The sequence below is a fragment of the Leopardus geoffroyi genome, chromosome B4 (assembly GCF_018350155.1).
Source record: "Leopardus geoffroyi isolate Oge1 chromosome B4, O.geoffroyi_Oge1_pat1.0, whole genome shotgun sequence".
NCBI lineage: Eukaryota > Metazoa > Chordata > Mammalia > Carnivora > Felidae > Leopardus > Leopardus geoffroyi.
This window is the reverse complement of record NC_059341.1, coordinates 61084566-61102592: the sequence shown is the minus strand read 5'-3', so window position 1 is coordinate 61102592 and position 18027 is coordinate 61084566. Positions and strand designations below refer to the sequence as shown.

At 37.6% G+C, this 18027-nt stretch overlaps 1 long non-coding RNA gene and 1 pseudogene across 1 annotated transcript in view; one reads left to right on the top strand and one right to left on the bottom strand.

Moving 5' to 3' along the window:
• The window catches only part of LOC123591670, a 111141-nt gene that overhangs the window by 25020 nt on the left and 68094 nt on the right, over nt 1-18027 (top strand). The window lies entirely within an intron of this gene.
• LOC123591668 lies at nt 14690-17539 on the bottom strand (annotated as a pseudogene).

Below are 18027 nucleotides of genomic sequence, written 5' to 3'. Positions count from 1 at the left end.
AGGATGTTAACTGACATGTTACCCATAATAGTAAAACTTTCCAAATACCCTAAATATTCTATCATTAGGGGAATATTTAAATGGTGGACTCCCTGTTCTACACCCATTCTGGGCAAATCAAGAAGCGGTAATCAAAGCATATTTAGAAATATAACTATCAGTATTAAAGTAGGTTAAAAGAAAGTCATAAATGGTTGCTCTAGACAAGAATTACAAGTTAGACAACAACAATTAATGTAAATTAGAGACTTTTTTTATAATATGCTTTTAAATACGAAATGACTTTTAACCAATATACATGTGTTAATTTCATACAAAAATATAGGAATAATAGAATCCTATTATTTATAAAATTTTAATTTAAAAAATAATCAGAATTTATAGATTACCAGAGTGTTCATTGTGGTTTTTCACTGGTGAAAATTATGGTGAAATTATAAGTGATTTTATTTTATTCTTAGCACTTTCCTGTATCCCTGAATTTTCAACAGAGAATATAAAATTCTTTTGTCATCTGAAAAAAAATAATTAAAATAAGCTAATATTACTACAAAGAAATAGAACAGTGTTTTACTGTGAATAATATGAATTTGATTATTTTACATGTAACCTGGTATGTTTCCATTTCCCCTTATCCAAGAATGACTATTTCAGGCACTGTAACTTTTTTCTTGACTTTTGTTTACTCAAATAGAATATGGTGGGCTTCCAAATAATATTAACAATCAGCTAATTATGTGCTATTAGTCTAGATGTCCATTCTGGTAGATGGAAAACCTTTTGGGTTATTGCTCTCTCAACCAAGTATAAAATAATTTTTTTTCATTGAGACAATGGACTTAACATTACGTTAGTTTCAGGTGTAAAATATGATTTGCTATATTCATAGATTGTGAAATGATCACATCAGTCTATTCAACATTCATTACAATGCACAGTTATAATTTTTTTTCTTATGAGAACTTTCAAAGTCTACCCTTAGCAACTTTCAAATATACAATACAGTAATATTAACTATAATCACCATGCTGCACATTACATCCCTCAGGACATTTTTATTCCATAGCTGGAAGTTTGTACTTTTTAACCAGCTTTACCATTTTACCTACTCCCCAACCCTGCCTCTGGCAAACACCAATCTCTTCTCTGAGTTTGATTTTGTTGTGTTTTGTTTGATTTCACATATTGGTGAGATCATACAGTATTTGTCTTTCTGTGATTTATTTCACTTAGCATAATGCCCTCAAGATACATCTAAGTTGTCACAAATGGCAAGATTTTCTTCTTTTGTGACTGAATAATCATTGGAATGTATGTATACAAATATAGCACATTTTCTCTATCCGTTTATCCATTGATGAACCCTTGGGTTATTTCCATGTCTTGGCTATTGTAAATAATGCTGCAGTGAGCATGGGGGTGCAGATACCTTATCCAGTTAGTATTTTCATTTTCTTATGCTAATACTTGGAAGTGGAATTGTTGAATCATATGTTCTATATTTAATTTTAAATTTTATTGAAATATACTTGACATACAATATTAGTGTCAGGTGTACAAAACAGTGATTTGACAGTTGTACACATTATGCAATGCTCAGCATGATAAGTGTAGTTGTGATTTGTCATCATACAAAGTTACCACACTATTAATGATATTTCCCATGCTGTACTTTTTATCCTTGTGACGTATTTTTTCTTCCTTGTGACTTTTCTTTTGTTTAAATTTTAGTTAGTTAATATATAGTGCACTATTTTTTCAGGAGTGAAATTCAGTGATTCATCCCTTACATACAACACCCAGTGCTCATCAGAACAAGTGCTCTCCTTGGGGCATCTGGGTGGCTCAGTCAGTTAAGCATCTAGTTCTTGATATCAGCTCAGGTTGTGATCTCTCAGTCGTGAGATCGAGCCCCACATTGGGTTCTGTGTTGAGCATGAAGCCTGCTTAGGATTTTCTCTCTCTCTCTCTCTTTCTCTCTCTGCCCCTCCCCCACTTGTGCTTTCTCTCAAAATAAATATTAAAGAAAAAAAGAGCGAGTGCCCTCCTTAGTACCTACCACCCATCTAGCCCATCTCCCACCCGCCTCCCTCCATCAACCCTCAGTTTGTTCACTATCCTTAAGAGTCTTTTGTGGTTTCTTTCCCTCTGTTCTTTTCCCTCCCCTATCCATATGCTTATCTGTTTTGTTTATTAAAGTCCACATATGAGGGGCGTCTGGGTAGCTCATTTGGTTAAGTGTCCAACTTCATTTAGCTCAGCTCATGATCTCTCAGTTCATGAGTTCGAGCCCCTTGTGGAGTTCTGCATGGACAGTGTGGAGCCTGCTTGAGATTCTCTGCTCCTCCCCCACCTGCACGCTCTCTCAAAATAAATAAACTTAAAAAAAAATCCACATATGAGTGAAATCATATGGTATTTGTCTTTCTATGATTGACTTATTTTGCTTAGCAGAATACATTCTAGCTTCATCCATATCATGGTAAATGCAAGATTTCATGTTTTCAATGGATGAGTAATATTCCATTGTGTATGTATACCACATCTTCTTTATCCATTCATCATTTGATGAGCATTTGGGCTCTCCATATTTTGGCTATTGTTGATAATGCTGCTATAAACATTGGGATACATGTACTCCTTTGAATCTGTATTTTTGCATCCTTTGGAAAAATACCTTATAGTGCAATTGCTGGATGGTAAGGTAGTTCTATTTTTAGGTACTTGAGGAACCTCTATACTGTTCTCCAGAATGGCTGCACCCAGTTTTCATTCCCACCAACAGTGCAAGAGGGTTTCTCTTTCTCCACATCCTTACCAACACCTACTGTTTCTTGTGTTGTTAATTTTAGCTGTTTTGACAGGTGTGAGGTGGTGTCTCATTGTGGTTTTGATGATGAGTGATATTGAGCATCTTTTCATGTGTCTGTTAGCGAACTGAATTTCTTCTTTGGACAATTTTCTATTTATGTCTTCTGCCCATTTCTTCACTGGGTTGTTTGTTTTTTGGGTGTTGAGTTTGATAAATTCTTCCTAGATTTTGGATACTACCCCCTTATCGAATATGTTGTTTGCAAACATCTCCCATTCCATAGGCTGACTTTTAATTTTGTTGATTGTTTCCTTCACTGTGCAGGAGCTTTTTATCTTGATGAAATGTCAATAGGTCATGTTTGCTTTTGTTTCCATTCCCTTCAGCAACGTATCTGGTAAGAAGTTGCTCTGGCCAAAGTCAAAGAGGTTGCTGCCTGTGTTCTCCTCTAGGATTTTGGTGGTTTCCTGTCTCACATTTAGGTGAGAAGTCTTTCATCCATTTTGAATTTATTTTTGTGTATGAAAGTGGTCCAGTTTCATTCTTCTGCCTGTTGCTGTCCAGTTCTCTCAACACCATTTGTTGAGGAGACTGTCTTTTTTTTCCATTGGATATTTTTTCTTGCTTTGTTGAAGATTAGCTGGCCATATAGTTGTGGGTCCATTTCTGGGTCCTCTATTCTGTTCCATTGATCTATGTGTCTGTTTTTGTGCCAGTAACATACTGTCTTGATGATTATAGCTTTGTAATACAGCTTGAAGTCCAGAATTGTGATGCTTCCAGTTTTGTTTTTCTTTTTCAGGATAGTTTTGGCTATTTGGGAGTCTTTTGTGCTTCCATAAAAATTTTAGGTTTGTTTGTTCTAGCTCTGTAAAAATTGCTGGAGGTATTTTGTTAGGGACTGCATTAAACGTGTAGATTGCTTTGAGTAGAATAGACACTTTAACAATGTTTGCTCTTCCAATCTGTGAACATGGAATGCTTTTCTATTTCTTTGTGTCCTCTTCAATTTCTTGCATAAGCATTTCATAGTTTTCAGAGTATAGATCTTTTACCTCTTTGGTTATGTTTATTCCTAGGTAACTTATTGTTTTTGATGCAATGGCAAATGGGATTGATTCCTTGATTTCTTTTTCTCCTGCTTTGTTATTGGTGTATAGAAATGCAACAGATTTCTGCATGTTAATTTTATATCTTACAACTTTACTGAATTCATGTATTAGTTCTAGCAGGAACTAAAGGAGACTTTTGGGTTTTCTATAGAGTATCATGTGTCTGTGAAGAATGAAAGTTTGACTTCTTCTTGCCAATTTGGAGGCCTTTTATTTCTTTTGTTGTCTATTGCTGAGGCTAGGACTTCTAGTATTATGTTGAAAAACAGTGGTAAGAGTGGACATCCTGGTCCTGTTCCTGACCTTAGGGAGGAAGCTCTCAGTTTTTCCCCATTGAGGATGATATTAGTTGTGGGTCATTAATATATGGCCTTTATGGTGTTAAGGTATTTTCCTTCTACACATATTTTCTTGAGGGTTCTTTTTTTTTTTTTTTTTTTTTTTTTTATCAAAAAAGAATGTTGTATTTTGTCAAATGTTTTTTCTGCATCTATTGGCAGGATCATGTGGTTCTTACCCTTTTATTAATGTGGTGTGTCATGTTAATTGATTTGTGGATATTGAACCAGCCTTGCAGCCCAGGAATAAACTCCACTTGATCATGGTGAATAATTCTTTCAACATATTGTTGGATTTCATTTACTAGTATCTTGTTGAGAATTCCGCATGCACGTTCATCAGGGAATTTGGTCTGCAATTCTCCTTTTTACTGTGGGGTCTTTGTCTGGTTTCAGAATCAAGGTAATCCAGGCCTCAGAATGAGCTTGGAAGTTTTCCTTCCATTTCTAGTTTTTGGAACAGTTTGTGAAGAATAGGTATTAACTCTTCCTTAAATGTCTGGTAGAATTCCCCTAGGAAGCCATCTGGCCCAGGTCTCTTGTTTGTTGGAAGATTTTTGATTACCGATTTAATTTCTCAGCTGGCTATACATCTGTTGAGATTTTCTATTTCTTCCTATTTCAGTTTTGTTAGTTTGTCCATTTCTTCCAAATTGCCCTGTTGGTTGGCATATAATTTTTCATAGTATTCTCTCGTAATTGTTTGTATTTCTGCAGTGTTAGTTGTGATCTCTCCTCTTTAACTCATGATTTTATCAATTTTGGTCCTTTCTCTTTTCTTTTTGATAAGTCTGGCTAGGGGCCTATCAATTTTGTTAATTCATGCAAATAATCAGCTCTTCGTTTTATCGATTTATCCTACTGGATTTTTTGTTTTGTTTTTATGTCATCTATTTCTGCTTTAATCTTATTTCTCTTTTTCTGCTGGCTTTGGGCTTTATTTTCTGTTCCTTTTCTAGCTCCATTTGGTGTAAGGTTAGGTTGTGTATTGGGAACCTTTCTTGCATCTTTAAATAGGCCTGAATTGCATTATACTTCCCTCTTAAGACTGCCTTTGCTGCAAATGGTTTGGATTGTCATGTTTTCATTTTCATTGACTTCCATGTATTTTTTAATTTCTTCTTTAATTTACTGGGTAACCTTTCATTCTTTAGTAGGATGATCTTTAATTTCCATGCATTTGAGGGCTTTCCAAATTTTTTCTTGCGGTTGATTTCAAGTTTCATAGCATTCTGATCTGAAAATATGCATGGTATGATCTTGATCTTTTTATACTTGTTGAGGGCTGACTTGTAATCCAGTATGTATGTGATCTATTCTGGAGAATATTCCATGTGTACTTGAGAAGAATGTGTATTCTGTTGCTTTAGGATTTAGGATGAAATTTTCTGAATATAGATGTTAAGTCCATCTGGTCCAGTGTGTCATTCAAAGGCATGTTTTCTTGTTGGTTTTCTGCTTAGAGGATCTGTCCATTGTTGTAAGTGGGGTGCTAAAGTTCCCAACTACTATTGCATTTTTATCATTCAATTTCTTTATATTTGCTATTAATTGATTTATATATTTTGGTGTTCAAGTTGGGGGTATAAATATTTACAATTGTTGGATCTTGATGGATACACCCCTTAATTATGATATAATGCCCTTCTTTATCTCTTGTTACGGTCTTTGTTTTAAAATCGACTTGTCTGGTTTATATATGGCTACTCTGGCTTTCATTTGACATCTATTAACATGATAGAGGGTTTTCCATCCCCTCTTTTTCAATCTGCAGGTGTCTTTAGATCTAAAATGTAGGTAGCATATAGATGGATCTTGTTTTGTGGGTTTTTAAAAATACATTCTGATACCCTATGTCTTTTGATTGGTGTATTTAGTCCATTTACATGCATAGTGATTATCGAAACGATATGAATTTAGTGCCATTGTGTTACCTGTAGAGTTGGTGTTTCTGATGATGTTCTTTGGTCCTCTCAAGTCTTTGCTTGCTTTATTGCTTTGGTCTTTTTTTCTCCCTCCACTCAGAATCCCCCTTAAAATTTCTTGCAGGGCTGGTTTAGTCGTCATGAACTCCTTTTTGTTTGTCTGGAAAACTTTTTATCTTTCATTCTATTAGAATGATAGCCTTGATGGCTAAGGAATTCTTGGCTGCATATTTTTCCCATTCAGCACGTTGAATATGTCCTGCCACTCCCTTCTGGCCTGCCAAGTTTCCATGGACAGGTCTGCTGCTAACCTTATATGTCTACCTTTGTACGTTAAGCATATTTTGTCCCTAGCTGCTTTCAGAATTCTCTCTTTATCTTTGTATTTTGCAAGTTTCACTTTGATATGTCATGGTGTTGACCTGTTTTTGCTGATTTTGAGGGGAGTTTTCTGTGCCTCTTGGACTTGAATGCCTGTTCCCACCCATATTATAGTAGTTCTCAGCTATAATTAGTTCAAGTAAACCTTCTGCCCCCTTTTCCTGCTCTTCTTCTGAGACTCCTATGATACCAATATTGCTTCACTTTATGGAATCACTAATTTCCCTTGCTCTACCCTTGTAATCTAATAGTTTTCTTTCCCTCTTCTTTTCAACTTTATTACTTTCCATAATTGTATCCTCTATATCACCTCTTTTTTCCTCTGCTTCTTTAGTCCTTGTTTTGACTATATCCACTCAGTTTTGCATCTCAGCTATAGGCTAACCAGTTTTTATTTCAGCCTGACTAGTTTTGGGGCCTTTTATCTCTGCAGCAAGTGTGTCTCTTATGTCTGCTATGCTTTTTTCAAGCCCAGCTAATAGCCTTAGGACCGTTATTCTAAATTCTTGTTTGGATATATTGCATATATCTGTTTTGAGCAAATCCTTAGCTGTGATTTCTTCTTGACCTTTCTTATGGGAAGAATTCCTCCATCCTGTCATTTTGGCTAAGTTTCTGTCTTTTGCATGTTTTGAAATCTTGTTGTGTTTCCTGCAACTGAGAGTACTACTATATTAAAAAGGGATCATACACTGCCAAGGGCCCGGCACTTCAGGAAGTGTCTCTGGTGTGTGCTGCGTGCACTCTGCTGTTGTGTTTTGGCTGCTCTTGCTCACTGGTCAGTCCTCTGCAGAGCTCCTCCTTGCTTGCAGTGGGGAGTTTTTGGAACTTTAGGTATGCTTTGATTTGTTTGTTGAAAGAAGCCTAGAAAAAAAAAAAAAGGAAAAAAACCTGACAAAAAAAAAAAAAAGAAAACAACAACAACAAAACAAGAAGGCAATCAAAAAACTCTAAGTCTGATTCCAAGGAAAAAGAAGAAAAAAGAAAGAAAAAGAAGCCTGATTCCCCCTATCCACCCCCCAGTCCAAAAGAGAGAGAGAGAGAAGAAAATGAAAAAAACAAGCAAAAGCTATAGGCCTGGTTTCCAAAGGAAAAGGAAGAAGAAACTAAGTCTGTTCCTATTTCCACCAGAACTGCAGGTGACACTTTGAAGCACTCTATGATCAGTACATTTTGTCCATGTGGGGTGCTGTGCTCATCTTCTGGAGGAGGGGCCCACTGGGCTGGCTCAGAGTCAGCTCTGCCTCAATAAATGAGCAGTTGCCAGGCACAGGGTGGAAGAGTTTGGTGTAAGTGCGTCCCACCTCCTCTGGGGGCCACTGTGTTGCTCTCTCAAGTCCCACCGTGTTGATGTTAAGGGAGAAATAGTGCCACCTCACTGTCTCATCCCTGGACAGGGGATCTCACAACCCTGCTGTTCAGTAAGCTCTCACAGAATGACGGGGACAGTCAGCATGCCCTGCAGCACAGCTCTCCTGCATTTTATCTTTAGTGTGTGGCTGGGTTTCAAAACTCGAAATCTTAAAGCACCCAGCACCACAGACCTACCCCCTCCTCCAAAGTAGAGGCTCTCCATGCTGTGTCTGGTGTCCTTTGTCCCAGAAAAACAGTCCTACACCTGTGCGGCACATGGAATCTATAATGTGGTACCACAAAAAGTAGCAACCAGGTTATCTGCCCTCTGTGCACCATGATGAAAGGTATTTTGCTGGTGCCTGCAGGGTCTTTTGTCCTTGGAGAGGACAAATGTACTGCAGGAAGGGGAATATTCTCTCTCAGTGTGACCCTGAGATTCCTACACCATGCTATGCACTCTGTGGCCAGTGCCCTCCTTCTCTCCAAGGGTGTGTCCATAGCTTCTCTCCAGAGAAAGTCACGCACTTCCAAAACCTCAGAGTTTGAGCTCCACACACTGTTTGCAAAAAACCCGTGGCACTCAATACCTCTTGCTTCCCAGTTCGTGGTCCAGAGAGGTTTTTCTCTCATGTGAACTTGGTGCCACACTCTCTCAACCCCACTCTCTTTCTCTCCCTTTTGTCTCTCTATTGAAAGGGTTCCTTCCCCTCTCCATGGCACCACCTTTTTTTTTCTTTCCCCCAATTCACTTCCATGCAACTCACCACACTGTCTTCCTCCAACAGTGGAGATCCTTCTGTCAGTCTTCAGACCAATTTCCTGGGTGTTCCAAGTGATCCGACCTCAATACCAGCTGTGTTTGAGGGACAAGGGAAGCCCAGGGTGCCCTTACTTCTGCACCATCTTAACTCCTGCCCCCAATTTGTGACTTCTTTAAAACTGGAAATTTGTGCCTCCTTATCCCTTTCATCTATTTCACCCATCCTTAATCCCTGTCCCCTTTGACAGCCACCAATTTGTTCTCTGTATATGTGAGTCTATTTCTGTTTGTTTGGTTCTGTTATTTTTTTTAATTCCACATGTAAGTTAAATCGTATGGTATATGTCTTTCTCTGACTTACTTCACTTAGCATCTTGCCCTCTAGGTCCATCCATGTTGCATGAATGGCAAGACTTCATTCTTTCTCATAGCTGAATAATATTCTATTGTGTTTATATACCACACCATCTTTATCCATTCATCTATGGATGGACACCATGGTTGCTTCCACATCTTGTCTATTGTAAATAATGCTGCAATAAACATAGAGGTGCCCATATCTTTTTGAATTAGTGTTTTCATTTCTGTTGGGTTAATACCTAGCAGTGGAATTACTGTATCTTTTTTGTTAATAAATGGACTCATATCACATTTATTATTCTTGCTTTTTATTTTTATTTTTTAAAAATGTTTTATTTATTTTTAAAAGAGAGAGAGCAGAAGCAGGGGAGGGGCAGAGAGAGAAGGCTGAAGAGAGAGAAGGCAGAGAGAGACATCTGAAGCAGGCTCCAGACTCTGAGCTGTCAGCACAGAGCCCAACGTGGGGCTTAAACCCATGAACCTTGAGATCATGACCTGAGCCAAAGTCAGATGCTTAACTGACTGAGCCACTCATGTGCCCCTACTGTATCTATTTTTAATTGTCTAAGGAACCTCCATGCTGTTTTCCATAGAGGCTGTATCAATTTACATTCTGACCAACAGTTACACAAGGGTTCCCTTTTCTCCACACCCTTGCTATTTGTCATTCTGACTAGTGTGAGGTGGTATCTTATTGTGGTTTTGATTTATATTTCCTGATGATTAGTGACGTTGAGTACCTTTTCATGTAGATGTTGGCCACCTGTATGTCTTTGGAAAAATGACTATTCAGATACTCTGCCCATTTTTTTTATTGGATTGTTTGTGATTTTGTTGTTTGCTATTGTCTGTGTTCTTCATATACTTGGATATTAATCCCTTATCAGATATGTAATTTGCAAATATTTTCTCCCATTTAATAGTTTTTGTTGGTGGTTTCCTTGCTGTGCACAAGCTTTTCAGAGTGAGGTTTATTAGATTCAAATTTGTAATCTATTTCAAATTGAGTTTTGTGAGTAGTGTAAGACGGGCTCCAATGTCATTCTTTTGCATGTGGCTGTCCAGTTTTTCTAATACCATATATTGAAGAGACTGCCCTTTCCTCATTGTATATTTTTGGCTCCTTTGTTGTGATTTAATTGACCATATATCCATGGATTTATGGCTGGGTTTTCTGTTCTGTTGATCTATGTGTCTCTTGTTATGCCAATACCTTAATATTTGATTATGTAGTTTTATAATACAATTTGAAATTGGGAAGCATGATGCCCCTAGCTTTGCTCTTCTTATTCAAGATTGCTCTGGCTATTAATTTCTTTTGTAGTTCCATATAAATTTTAGTATTGCTTCCTCTATTTCTGTGAAAAATGCCATTGGAATTCTGTTAAGGATTGCATTTTTTTTAAAGATTTTTAAATGTTTATTTATTTTCAGAAAGAGAAGGCATGAGAGGGGGTTGGGCAGAGAGAGAGGGAGAGAGACAGAATCTCAAGCAGGCCCCATGCTGTCAGCGCAGAGCCTAATGTGGGTCTCAAATTCATAAACCATGAAATCATGACCTGAGCTGAAATCAAGTCAGATGCTCAACTGACTGAGCCACCCAGGCACCCCCAAGGATTGCATTAAATATGCACATTACTTGTGGTAGTATAAACATTTTAAAAATATTTGTTCTCCCAACCTATGAGCATGGAATATCTTTCCGTTTGTTTGTGTCATCTTTAACTTCATTCATCAGTGTTTTATACTTTTCAGAGTACAGGTGTTTCTCCTCCTTGGTTAGGTTTCTTCCTGGTATTCTATTTTTGGTGCAATTGTAATTGAGATTGTTTCCTTAAATTCTCTTTCTGCTACTTTATTATTAGTGTACAGAAATGCAACAGATTTCTGTATGTTGATTTTGTGTCCTGTGACTTGACTGAATGCATTTATCTGTTCTACTAGTTTCTTAACGGAATCTTTAGGATTTTTTCTATACAGTATCATATTATCTGCAAATAGTGACAGTTGTACTTTTTCCTTATCAATTTGGATGACTTTTATTCCTTTATCTTGTGTGATTGCTATGACTAGGACTTCCAGTACTATGTTGAATAAAAATGGTGACAAGTGGACATCCTTGTCTTGTTCTCATTCTTAAGGGAAAAAGTTCTCAGTTTTTCACTATTATGATGTTAGCTATAGGTTTTTCACATATGGCTTTTATCATGTTGATACGTTCCCTCTAAACCTTTGTCTGAGGGTTTTATCATAAATGGATGTTGCACTTTGTCAAATGCTTTTTTTGCATCTATTAAAATGATATGGTTTTTATTCTTTCTCTTATTGATGTGATGTATCACGTTGATTCATTTGCGAATATTGAATCACATTTTCATTCCAGGAATAAATCCTACCTTATCATGGTAAATGATTTTTTAAAATGTATTATTGGATTTGTTTTGCTAACACTTTGTTGAAGATTTTTTTTAAGTTTTTTATTTATTTTGAGAGAGAGCGAGAGAGAGCGAGAGAAAGCAGACGTGTGAGCATGACCGGGGGAAGAGAGAATTCCAAGCAGGCTCTATGTGCTGAAAGCCTGATGTGCAACTCACACCCACGAACTGTGAGATCATGACCCTAGCCAAAATCAAGAATCAGTCACTTAACCAACTGAGCCACCCAGGCACCGCTTTGTTGAAGATTTTTACATTTGTTTATCAGAGACATTGGCCTGGAGTCCAAGCTTGCTTGCTTGCTTGCTTGCTTGCTTGCTTTCTTCCTTTATTGTAGTGTCTTTATCTGGCTTTTAATGCTGGCCTCATAGAATGAATTTGGAGACTTTCCTTCCTCCTCTATGTTTTGGAATAGTTGGAGAAGAATAGGTATTAACTCTTCTTTAAATGTTTGGTAGAATTCACTTGTGAAGCCATCTGGTTCTGAACTTTTGTTTAATGGGAGTTTTTTGATTACTGGTTAAATTTCTTTGCTGGTAATTGGTCTGTTCAAATTTTCTGTTTCTTCCTGATTTGGTTTCTTGAGCTATGTTTCTAGGAATTTACCTATTTCTTAGGTTATCCATTTTTTTGGCATGCAATTTTTATAATATTCTCTTATAATCCTTTGTATTTCTGTGGTATATTTTTTCATTTCTGATTTTGTTTATTAGAGTCTCTCTCTCTCTCTCTCTCTTTCTCTCTCTCTCTCTTTGATGAATCTGGCTAATTTTGTTGATCTTTTCAAATAACCAGCTCCTGGTATCATTGATCTGTTCTATTTGTTTCTATTTTATTTCTGCTCTACCCTTTATTTCCTTTCTTCTACTGGTTTGGGGTTTTGTTTGGTCTTTTTCTAGCTCCATTAGGTGTAAGGTTAGGTTAAGGTTTTTCTTGCATCTTGAGGCAGGCCTGTATTGCTATAAAATCTTCTCTTAGAACAACTGTTGTTGCATGCCAAAGATTCTGGATCATTATGTTTTCATTTGCAGTTGTCTCCATGTATTTTTTTATTTCCACTTTGATTTCTTGGTTGACCCACTTATTGTTTAGTAACAAGTTATTTAACTGCATACATTTGGGTTCTTTCCAGATATTTTCTGTGGTTAATTTCTAGTTTCATAGCATTGTGGCTGCTATGAAAAAATGCATAGTATGATTTCTATCTTTTTGAATTTGTTGTGACTTGTTTTGTGGCCTACTATGTGATCTCCCAGGAGAAATTTCCATGTTCGCTTGAAAAGAATGTGTATTTTGGATGTTCTGGATATATTTGTTAGATGCATCTGGCCTGATATGTCATTCAAAGCCACTGTTGTTGATTTTCTGTTTGGTTGATTTATCCATTGATGTAAATGGGGTGCCCAAGTCCTCTACTATTATTGTATTAGTATCAGTTACTTCCCTTAGGCTTATGTATTTATGTATGTAAATACATAATGTATATATTTGTGTATGTATATATTGCTTTATATATTTTGGTACTTTCATGTTGGGTGCATAAAAACTTCAATTATTATATCTTCTTGTTGGACTGTTTCCTTTATTGTTAGGTAGTGTCCTTCTTTGTCACTAGTCTTTGCTTTAAAGTCTATTTTGTTCAGTATAAATATTGCTACCCCACCTTTGTTTTCACTTCTATATGCATGATAAATGTGTCTTTATTCCTCTCCTTTATTCTGTATGTGTCTTTAGGTCTGAAATGAGTCTCTTGGAGGCATCAGATAGATGGGTTTTGCTCTTTTTTTTTTTTTTAACCATTCTGTATTCCACTGTTTTTTGATTAGTGTATTCAGTCCATTTACATTCAAAGTAATTACTATAGGTATGTACTTCTTGCCATTTGGTACTTGTTTTATGGTTATTTTTGTAGTTCTTTATTCTTCTCTTGCTCTCTGTTGTGGTTTGTTGGCTTTCTTTAGTGATTTGCTTGGGTTCCCTTCTCATTATTTTTTGCATATCTATTACCTGCTTTAGATTTGTGGTTGCCATTGGGTTTATATATAATATCTGATGCATATAACAGTCTATATTAAGTTGATGGCTGTTTAAGTTTGAACCCATTCTAAAAGCATTCTAAATTTTTACCACCTCCCGCCATGTTTTATGTACATGATGCCATACTTTACATCATTCTATTTTGGGAACCTTGTGTCTAATTTTTATTTATTGTTTATTTAAAAAACTTTTCCTTGGGGCGCCTGGGTGGCGCAGTCGGTTAAGCGTCCGACTTCAGCCAGGTCACGATCTCGCAGCCCGTGAGTTCGAGCCCCGCGTCGGGCTCTGGGCTGATGGCTCAGAGCCTGGAGCCTGTTTCCGATTCTGTGTCTCCCTCTCTCTCTGCCCCTCCCCCGTTCATGCTGTGTCTCTCTCTGTCCCAGAAATAAATAAACTTTGAAAAAAAAAATTAAAAAAAAAAAAAAACTTTTCCTTTTATTTGAATTTAAATTTTGGTTAGTTAACATACAGTGCAATATTGGTTTTGGGAGTAGAATTCAGTGATTCATCATTTACCTACAACACCCAGTGCTCATCATAACAAGTGCTCTCCTTTGTACCCATCACCCATCTAGCCCATCTCCCACCCACCTCCCTCCATCAACCCTCAGTTTGTGCTCTGTTGTTAAGAGTCTCTTGTGGTTTGTTTCCCTCTCTTCTCATCCTACTCCCTCCCCATATGCTCATCTGTTTTATTTCTTAAATTCCACATATGAGTGAAATCATATGGTATTTGTGTTTCTATGATTGACTTTTTTTGCTTAGCATAATACATTCTAGCTCCATCCATGCCATGGCAATGCAAGATTTCATTCTTTTTGATGGCTGAGTAATATTCCATTCTATGTATATATCATATTTTCTTTATTCATCAGTCAATGGATATTTGGGCTCTCCATAGTTTGGCTATTGTTAATGCTGCTATAAACATTGGGATACATGTACCCCTTTGAATCTGTATTTTTGTATCCCTTGGGTAAATACCTAATAGTGTGATTGCTGGATAGTAGAGTAGTTCTATTTTTAGTTTCTTGAGGAACCTCCATACTGTTCTCCAGAGTGGCTGCACCAGTTTGCATTCCCACCAACAGTGCAAGAGTTTTCTCCACATCCTTGCCAACCTGTTATTTCTTATGTTGTTAATTTTAGCTGTTTTGACAGGTGTGAGGTGGTATCTCATTGTGGTTTCAATTTGTATTTCCCTGATGATGAGTGACGTTCAGTATCTTTTCATCCTTGACTGACTTTTATAGCTGGATTTAATTTTACTGCTTTGGTCCTTCCTACAGTTCTTCCTCTTGCTGGTGGTCTTTCCTTTCCACTCCAAGAGTCCCCTTGAACATTTCTTCTAAGCCTGGCTTAGTGTGATGAATTCCTTCAACTTTTGTTTGGGACACTATTGATCTCTCCTCTATTCTGAATGGTACACTTCCTGGATAGAGTATTCTTGATTGGCAGAATTATTTTTCTTTCAGCATTTTGAATACATTGTGCCGTTCCCTTCTGGCCTGCAAAGTTTCTGCTGAAAAATCTGGTGACAGTCTTATGTCTTATTGGGGTTTCCTCGTATGTAACAAGTTGTTTTTGTCACTGCTTTTAAGATTCTCCCGTTTAACTTTTCACATTTGCATTATAATTCTGTTTATTGTTGCTGTTAAGTAGAACACAAATAATGCATTTAAGGATCTGTACTCAGATCACAAAAAAGGGAAAGAGAAAAAAGAGCAGAAAACAGAAAATAGAGGTAATAACCATTACCATGTGATTTATGTGGTAAATAACAGATTATCATGTTCAACCATGCAATTTTCCTTTGCTAGTCCAGCAATGCAAGTCTTAACATGAAGCTCACCGATGCCCTTGCATTCCAGGATGTAGTTGCATGCTTGCAGGGAGTTAGAGTTCCTGCCAGATGTCTGATTCTGAGAGGAGTTACTATGGCTAGAATCACTTTTACTCTAAGATGACAGAACTTCATATCCCAGTGCTTAACTTTTTTTTTTTTTTTTTTTTTTGCCAAGATGATCTTTCCATTTCTCAGCAATGTAACTTTTCACCAAGACTAATCTTGGAGCATCACTCACCATAATAAGCCATAATGATTTACTGCCTATTAATAGCAATGAGGACATAGGCAGCCAGAAATTGGTGTGAAGGTCAATGGTGTGCTTGGAATGATTACTAGAGAAGTCTTTAAAATCTTCTTCATCTCAACTACTGTAGTCACACCACGGCGTTTGGTCTTTATCTCTTAACTTTAGCCTGCATGACATAGTTATAATTGTTTTGAAACTAGATGTTCTGTGTAGCCTAATAGGTTTACATTTTCAGCATCCACTGCTTGCCCCTCTACAGTTTCCATTACTAGGATCCATAGGAAAATTCACTCCATCCACAGCGATGATGGCCTTATGAAAGATGCACACACCCTGGTCATAAACGGCAGCTCCTTGTAGGCTTGGCTCTCAGACCACAGGTGGCAGTACTTGCTGAAGATGGGCTTGCAGCCCTCTGGACCTACCTGCACGTAAACTTGCAGAACGTAATGTGCTCTTGTTGGAAGTAATGGTGCAGATAGATGCATACGTGGCACAGGAAGAGAAGATCAGGGCTCTGGGGAGTGCCTAGCAGATCTTCAAACTGCTCATTGGCCAGGATGGCATTAGTCTGGTACTGTGATGCAAGTAGTTGGACATCTTGGTCATGCTCTAGGGCAGGGGCTTGCACAGAGGGATGGAGACAGGCTCACAGAGGGATGGAGACAGGGCTGCAGGCCGGCCTCAGGGATCCACAGCAGGCAGAGCACAGTTAGGGCCAGCAGCCCAGCTGAGCCCACAGTAGCATCCATCCTGTGCCAAGGCAGACTATGATTGTGGCAGGATGGGGCAGGATGCAACAGTGTCAAGGACTCTGAGAGGCCTGCTTCACTGTCTCCTCTCCTGCACTGTAGGTTTGGTCTGTCTCTGAGAGGAGGTGAATTCAGGATCTTCTTATATTTTGAGCTGGAGTAAATGAGATGTTTTAAGAGTTCTATTAAGTTATGTCTCCATAATCTAGGTTTCTCATTTTAGCATTGTCTTTTGAAAAAAAACAAAAACCAAAAGCAAAAAACACCATAATGTATATACTCCCAAGGTAAATGGGACTGATTTCCTCCTGGACAGGAATAAATATGGAAAACACTACCTAAATGTGAGCTTAAGAACCAGGACTGCCTAAGAAAATACATCCTAAGCCAGAGACATACAGCTGGACAAGAACTTAAGACAACTCTTTATGGATCCCTAACCACACACTTAAGCAACAGACAGGGTCTTCCAAAGCAACTAATGGCTGGGTATTAAACAAAAAAGGTGACCAATGTTAAAAACACATCACACAACTTGCTACTCCTCACTACCGTCTCATTCCCCCAAAAAACAATAAAAAATAAGACTCCACACTCAGATAGCTAAACCTACAATTCTCAGAAATCATCAACTATTATAAATTACAAGTTTTCCATTGCCCTTTCTGCATATGTCTCTGTTCTTTCCATTGGCCCTAGACCATTAGGCAGCTGGCTGTTTTTGACATCATTTCCCTTTCAAGGGTGCCTTTAAATCCAAGTTTGGTCATGTAACTAAAACCTGGCCAATCTGTATACTCCAGCCTGGTGGCCACAGGAAAATCTATGTGAACCAAGTTGATCCAAAGGCCCAAGCAATGGACATTTTTGTGTGAATTACTAGGAAACAGAGAAGCTCTCTTTCCATTGAAATTGCCAGGTAGAAGAACAATATGTGCTGGGAACTTCTGAGTGTCTTATGGGGAAGAAGGTGGTTACAGCAGTTAGCATATCTTCATAAACATGCACAAATATATACAGAGAGTAATGTAGTTCAATCTATCTCTCTGCCCAGTGGTTTGAGAAGAGTGGATTTTCTTGTCTGTATTTCCATTTTATTTATTTTTTAATTTGAAAGAGAGAGAGAGAGAAAACACAAGCAGGGGAGAGGGGCAAAGGGAGAGCTAGAGGAGAATCCCAAGAAGGCTCCATGATCAGCGCAGAGCCCGACATGGGGCTTGATCCCGCAACTATGGAATCATGACCTGAGCCAAAATCAAGAGTCAGATGCTCAACTAGCTGAGCCACCCAAGACACCCCTATGTTTCCACTTTAGAAAGTAGTTAAGGATATACCTTTTTTGGAAGAGGTCTAAATATTAAGTTTAAAAAACTTCAAACTAGTAATTATTACAAAATATATTTAATTTCACTCTTTTCATTACCACAAAAATTTTTAAATACTAATATACAGACAAGAGCAAGTGAACGGGAAAAGAGGTAAAAATTGTATAAAAGACGAAGCTAAGCATAGGAATGTACGAGCAGTGACACATATACACACTCAAATGAATTCAGAAAGCATATTCCATCCATGTTAAAGTCTAAAGTCACCTTTTACTGGAGCCACATCTGGAAAGCTCCTTAAACCAAAGTTCTTACATGGGAAGCATCTTCCCAGACTT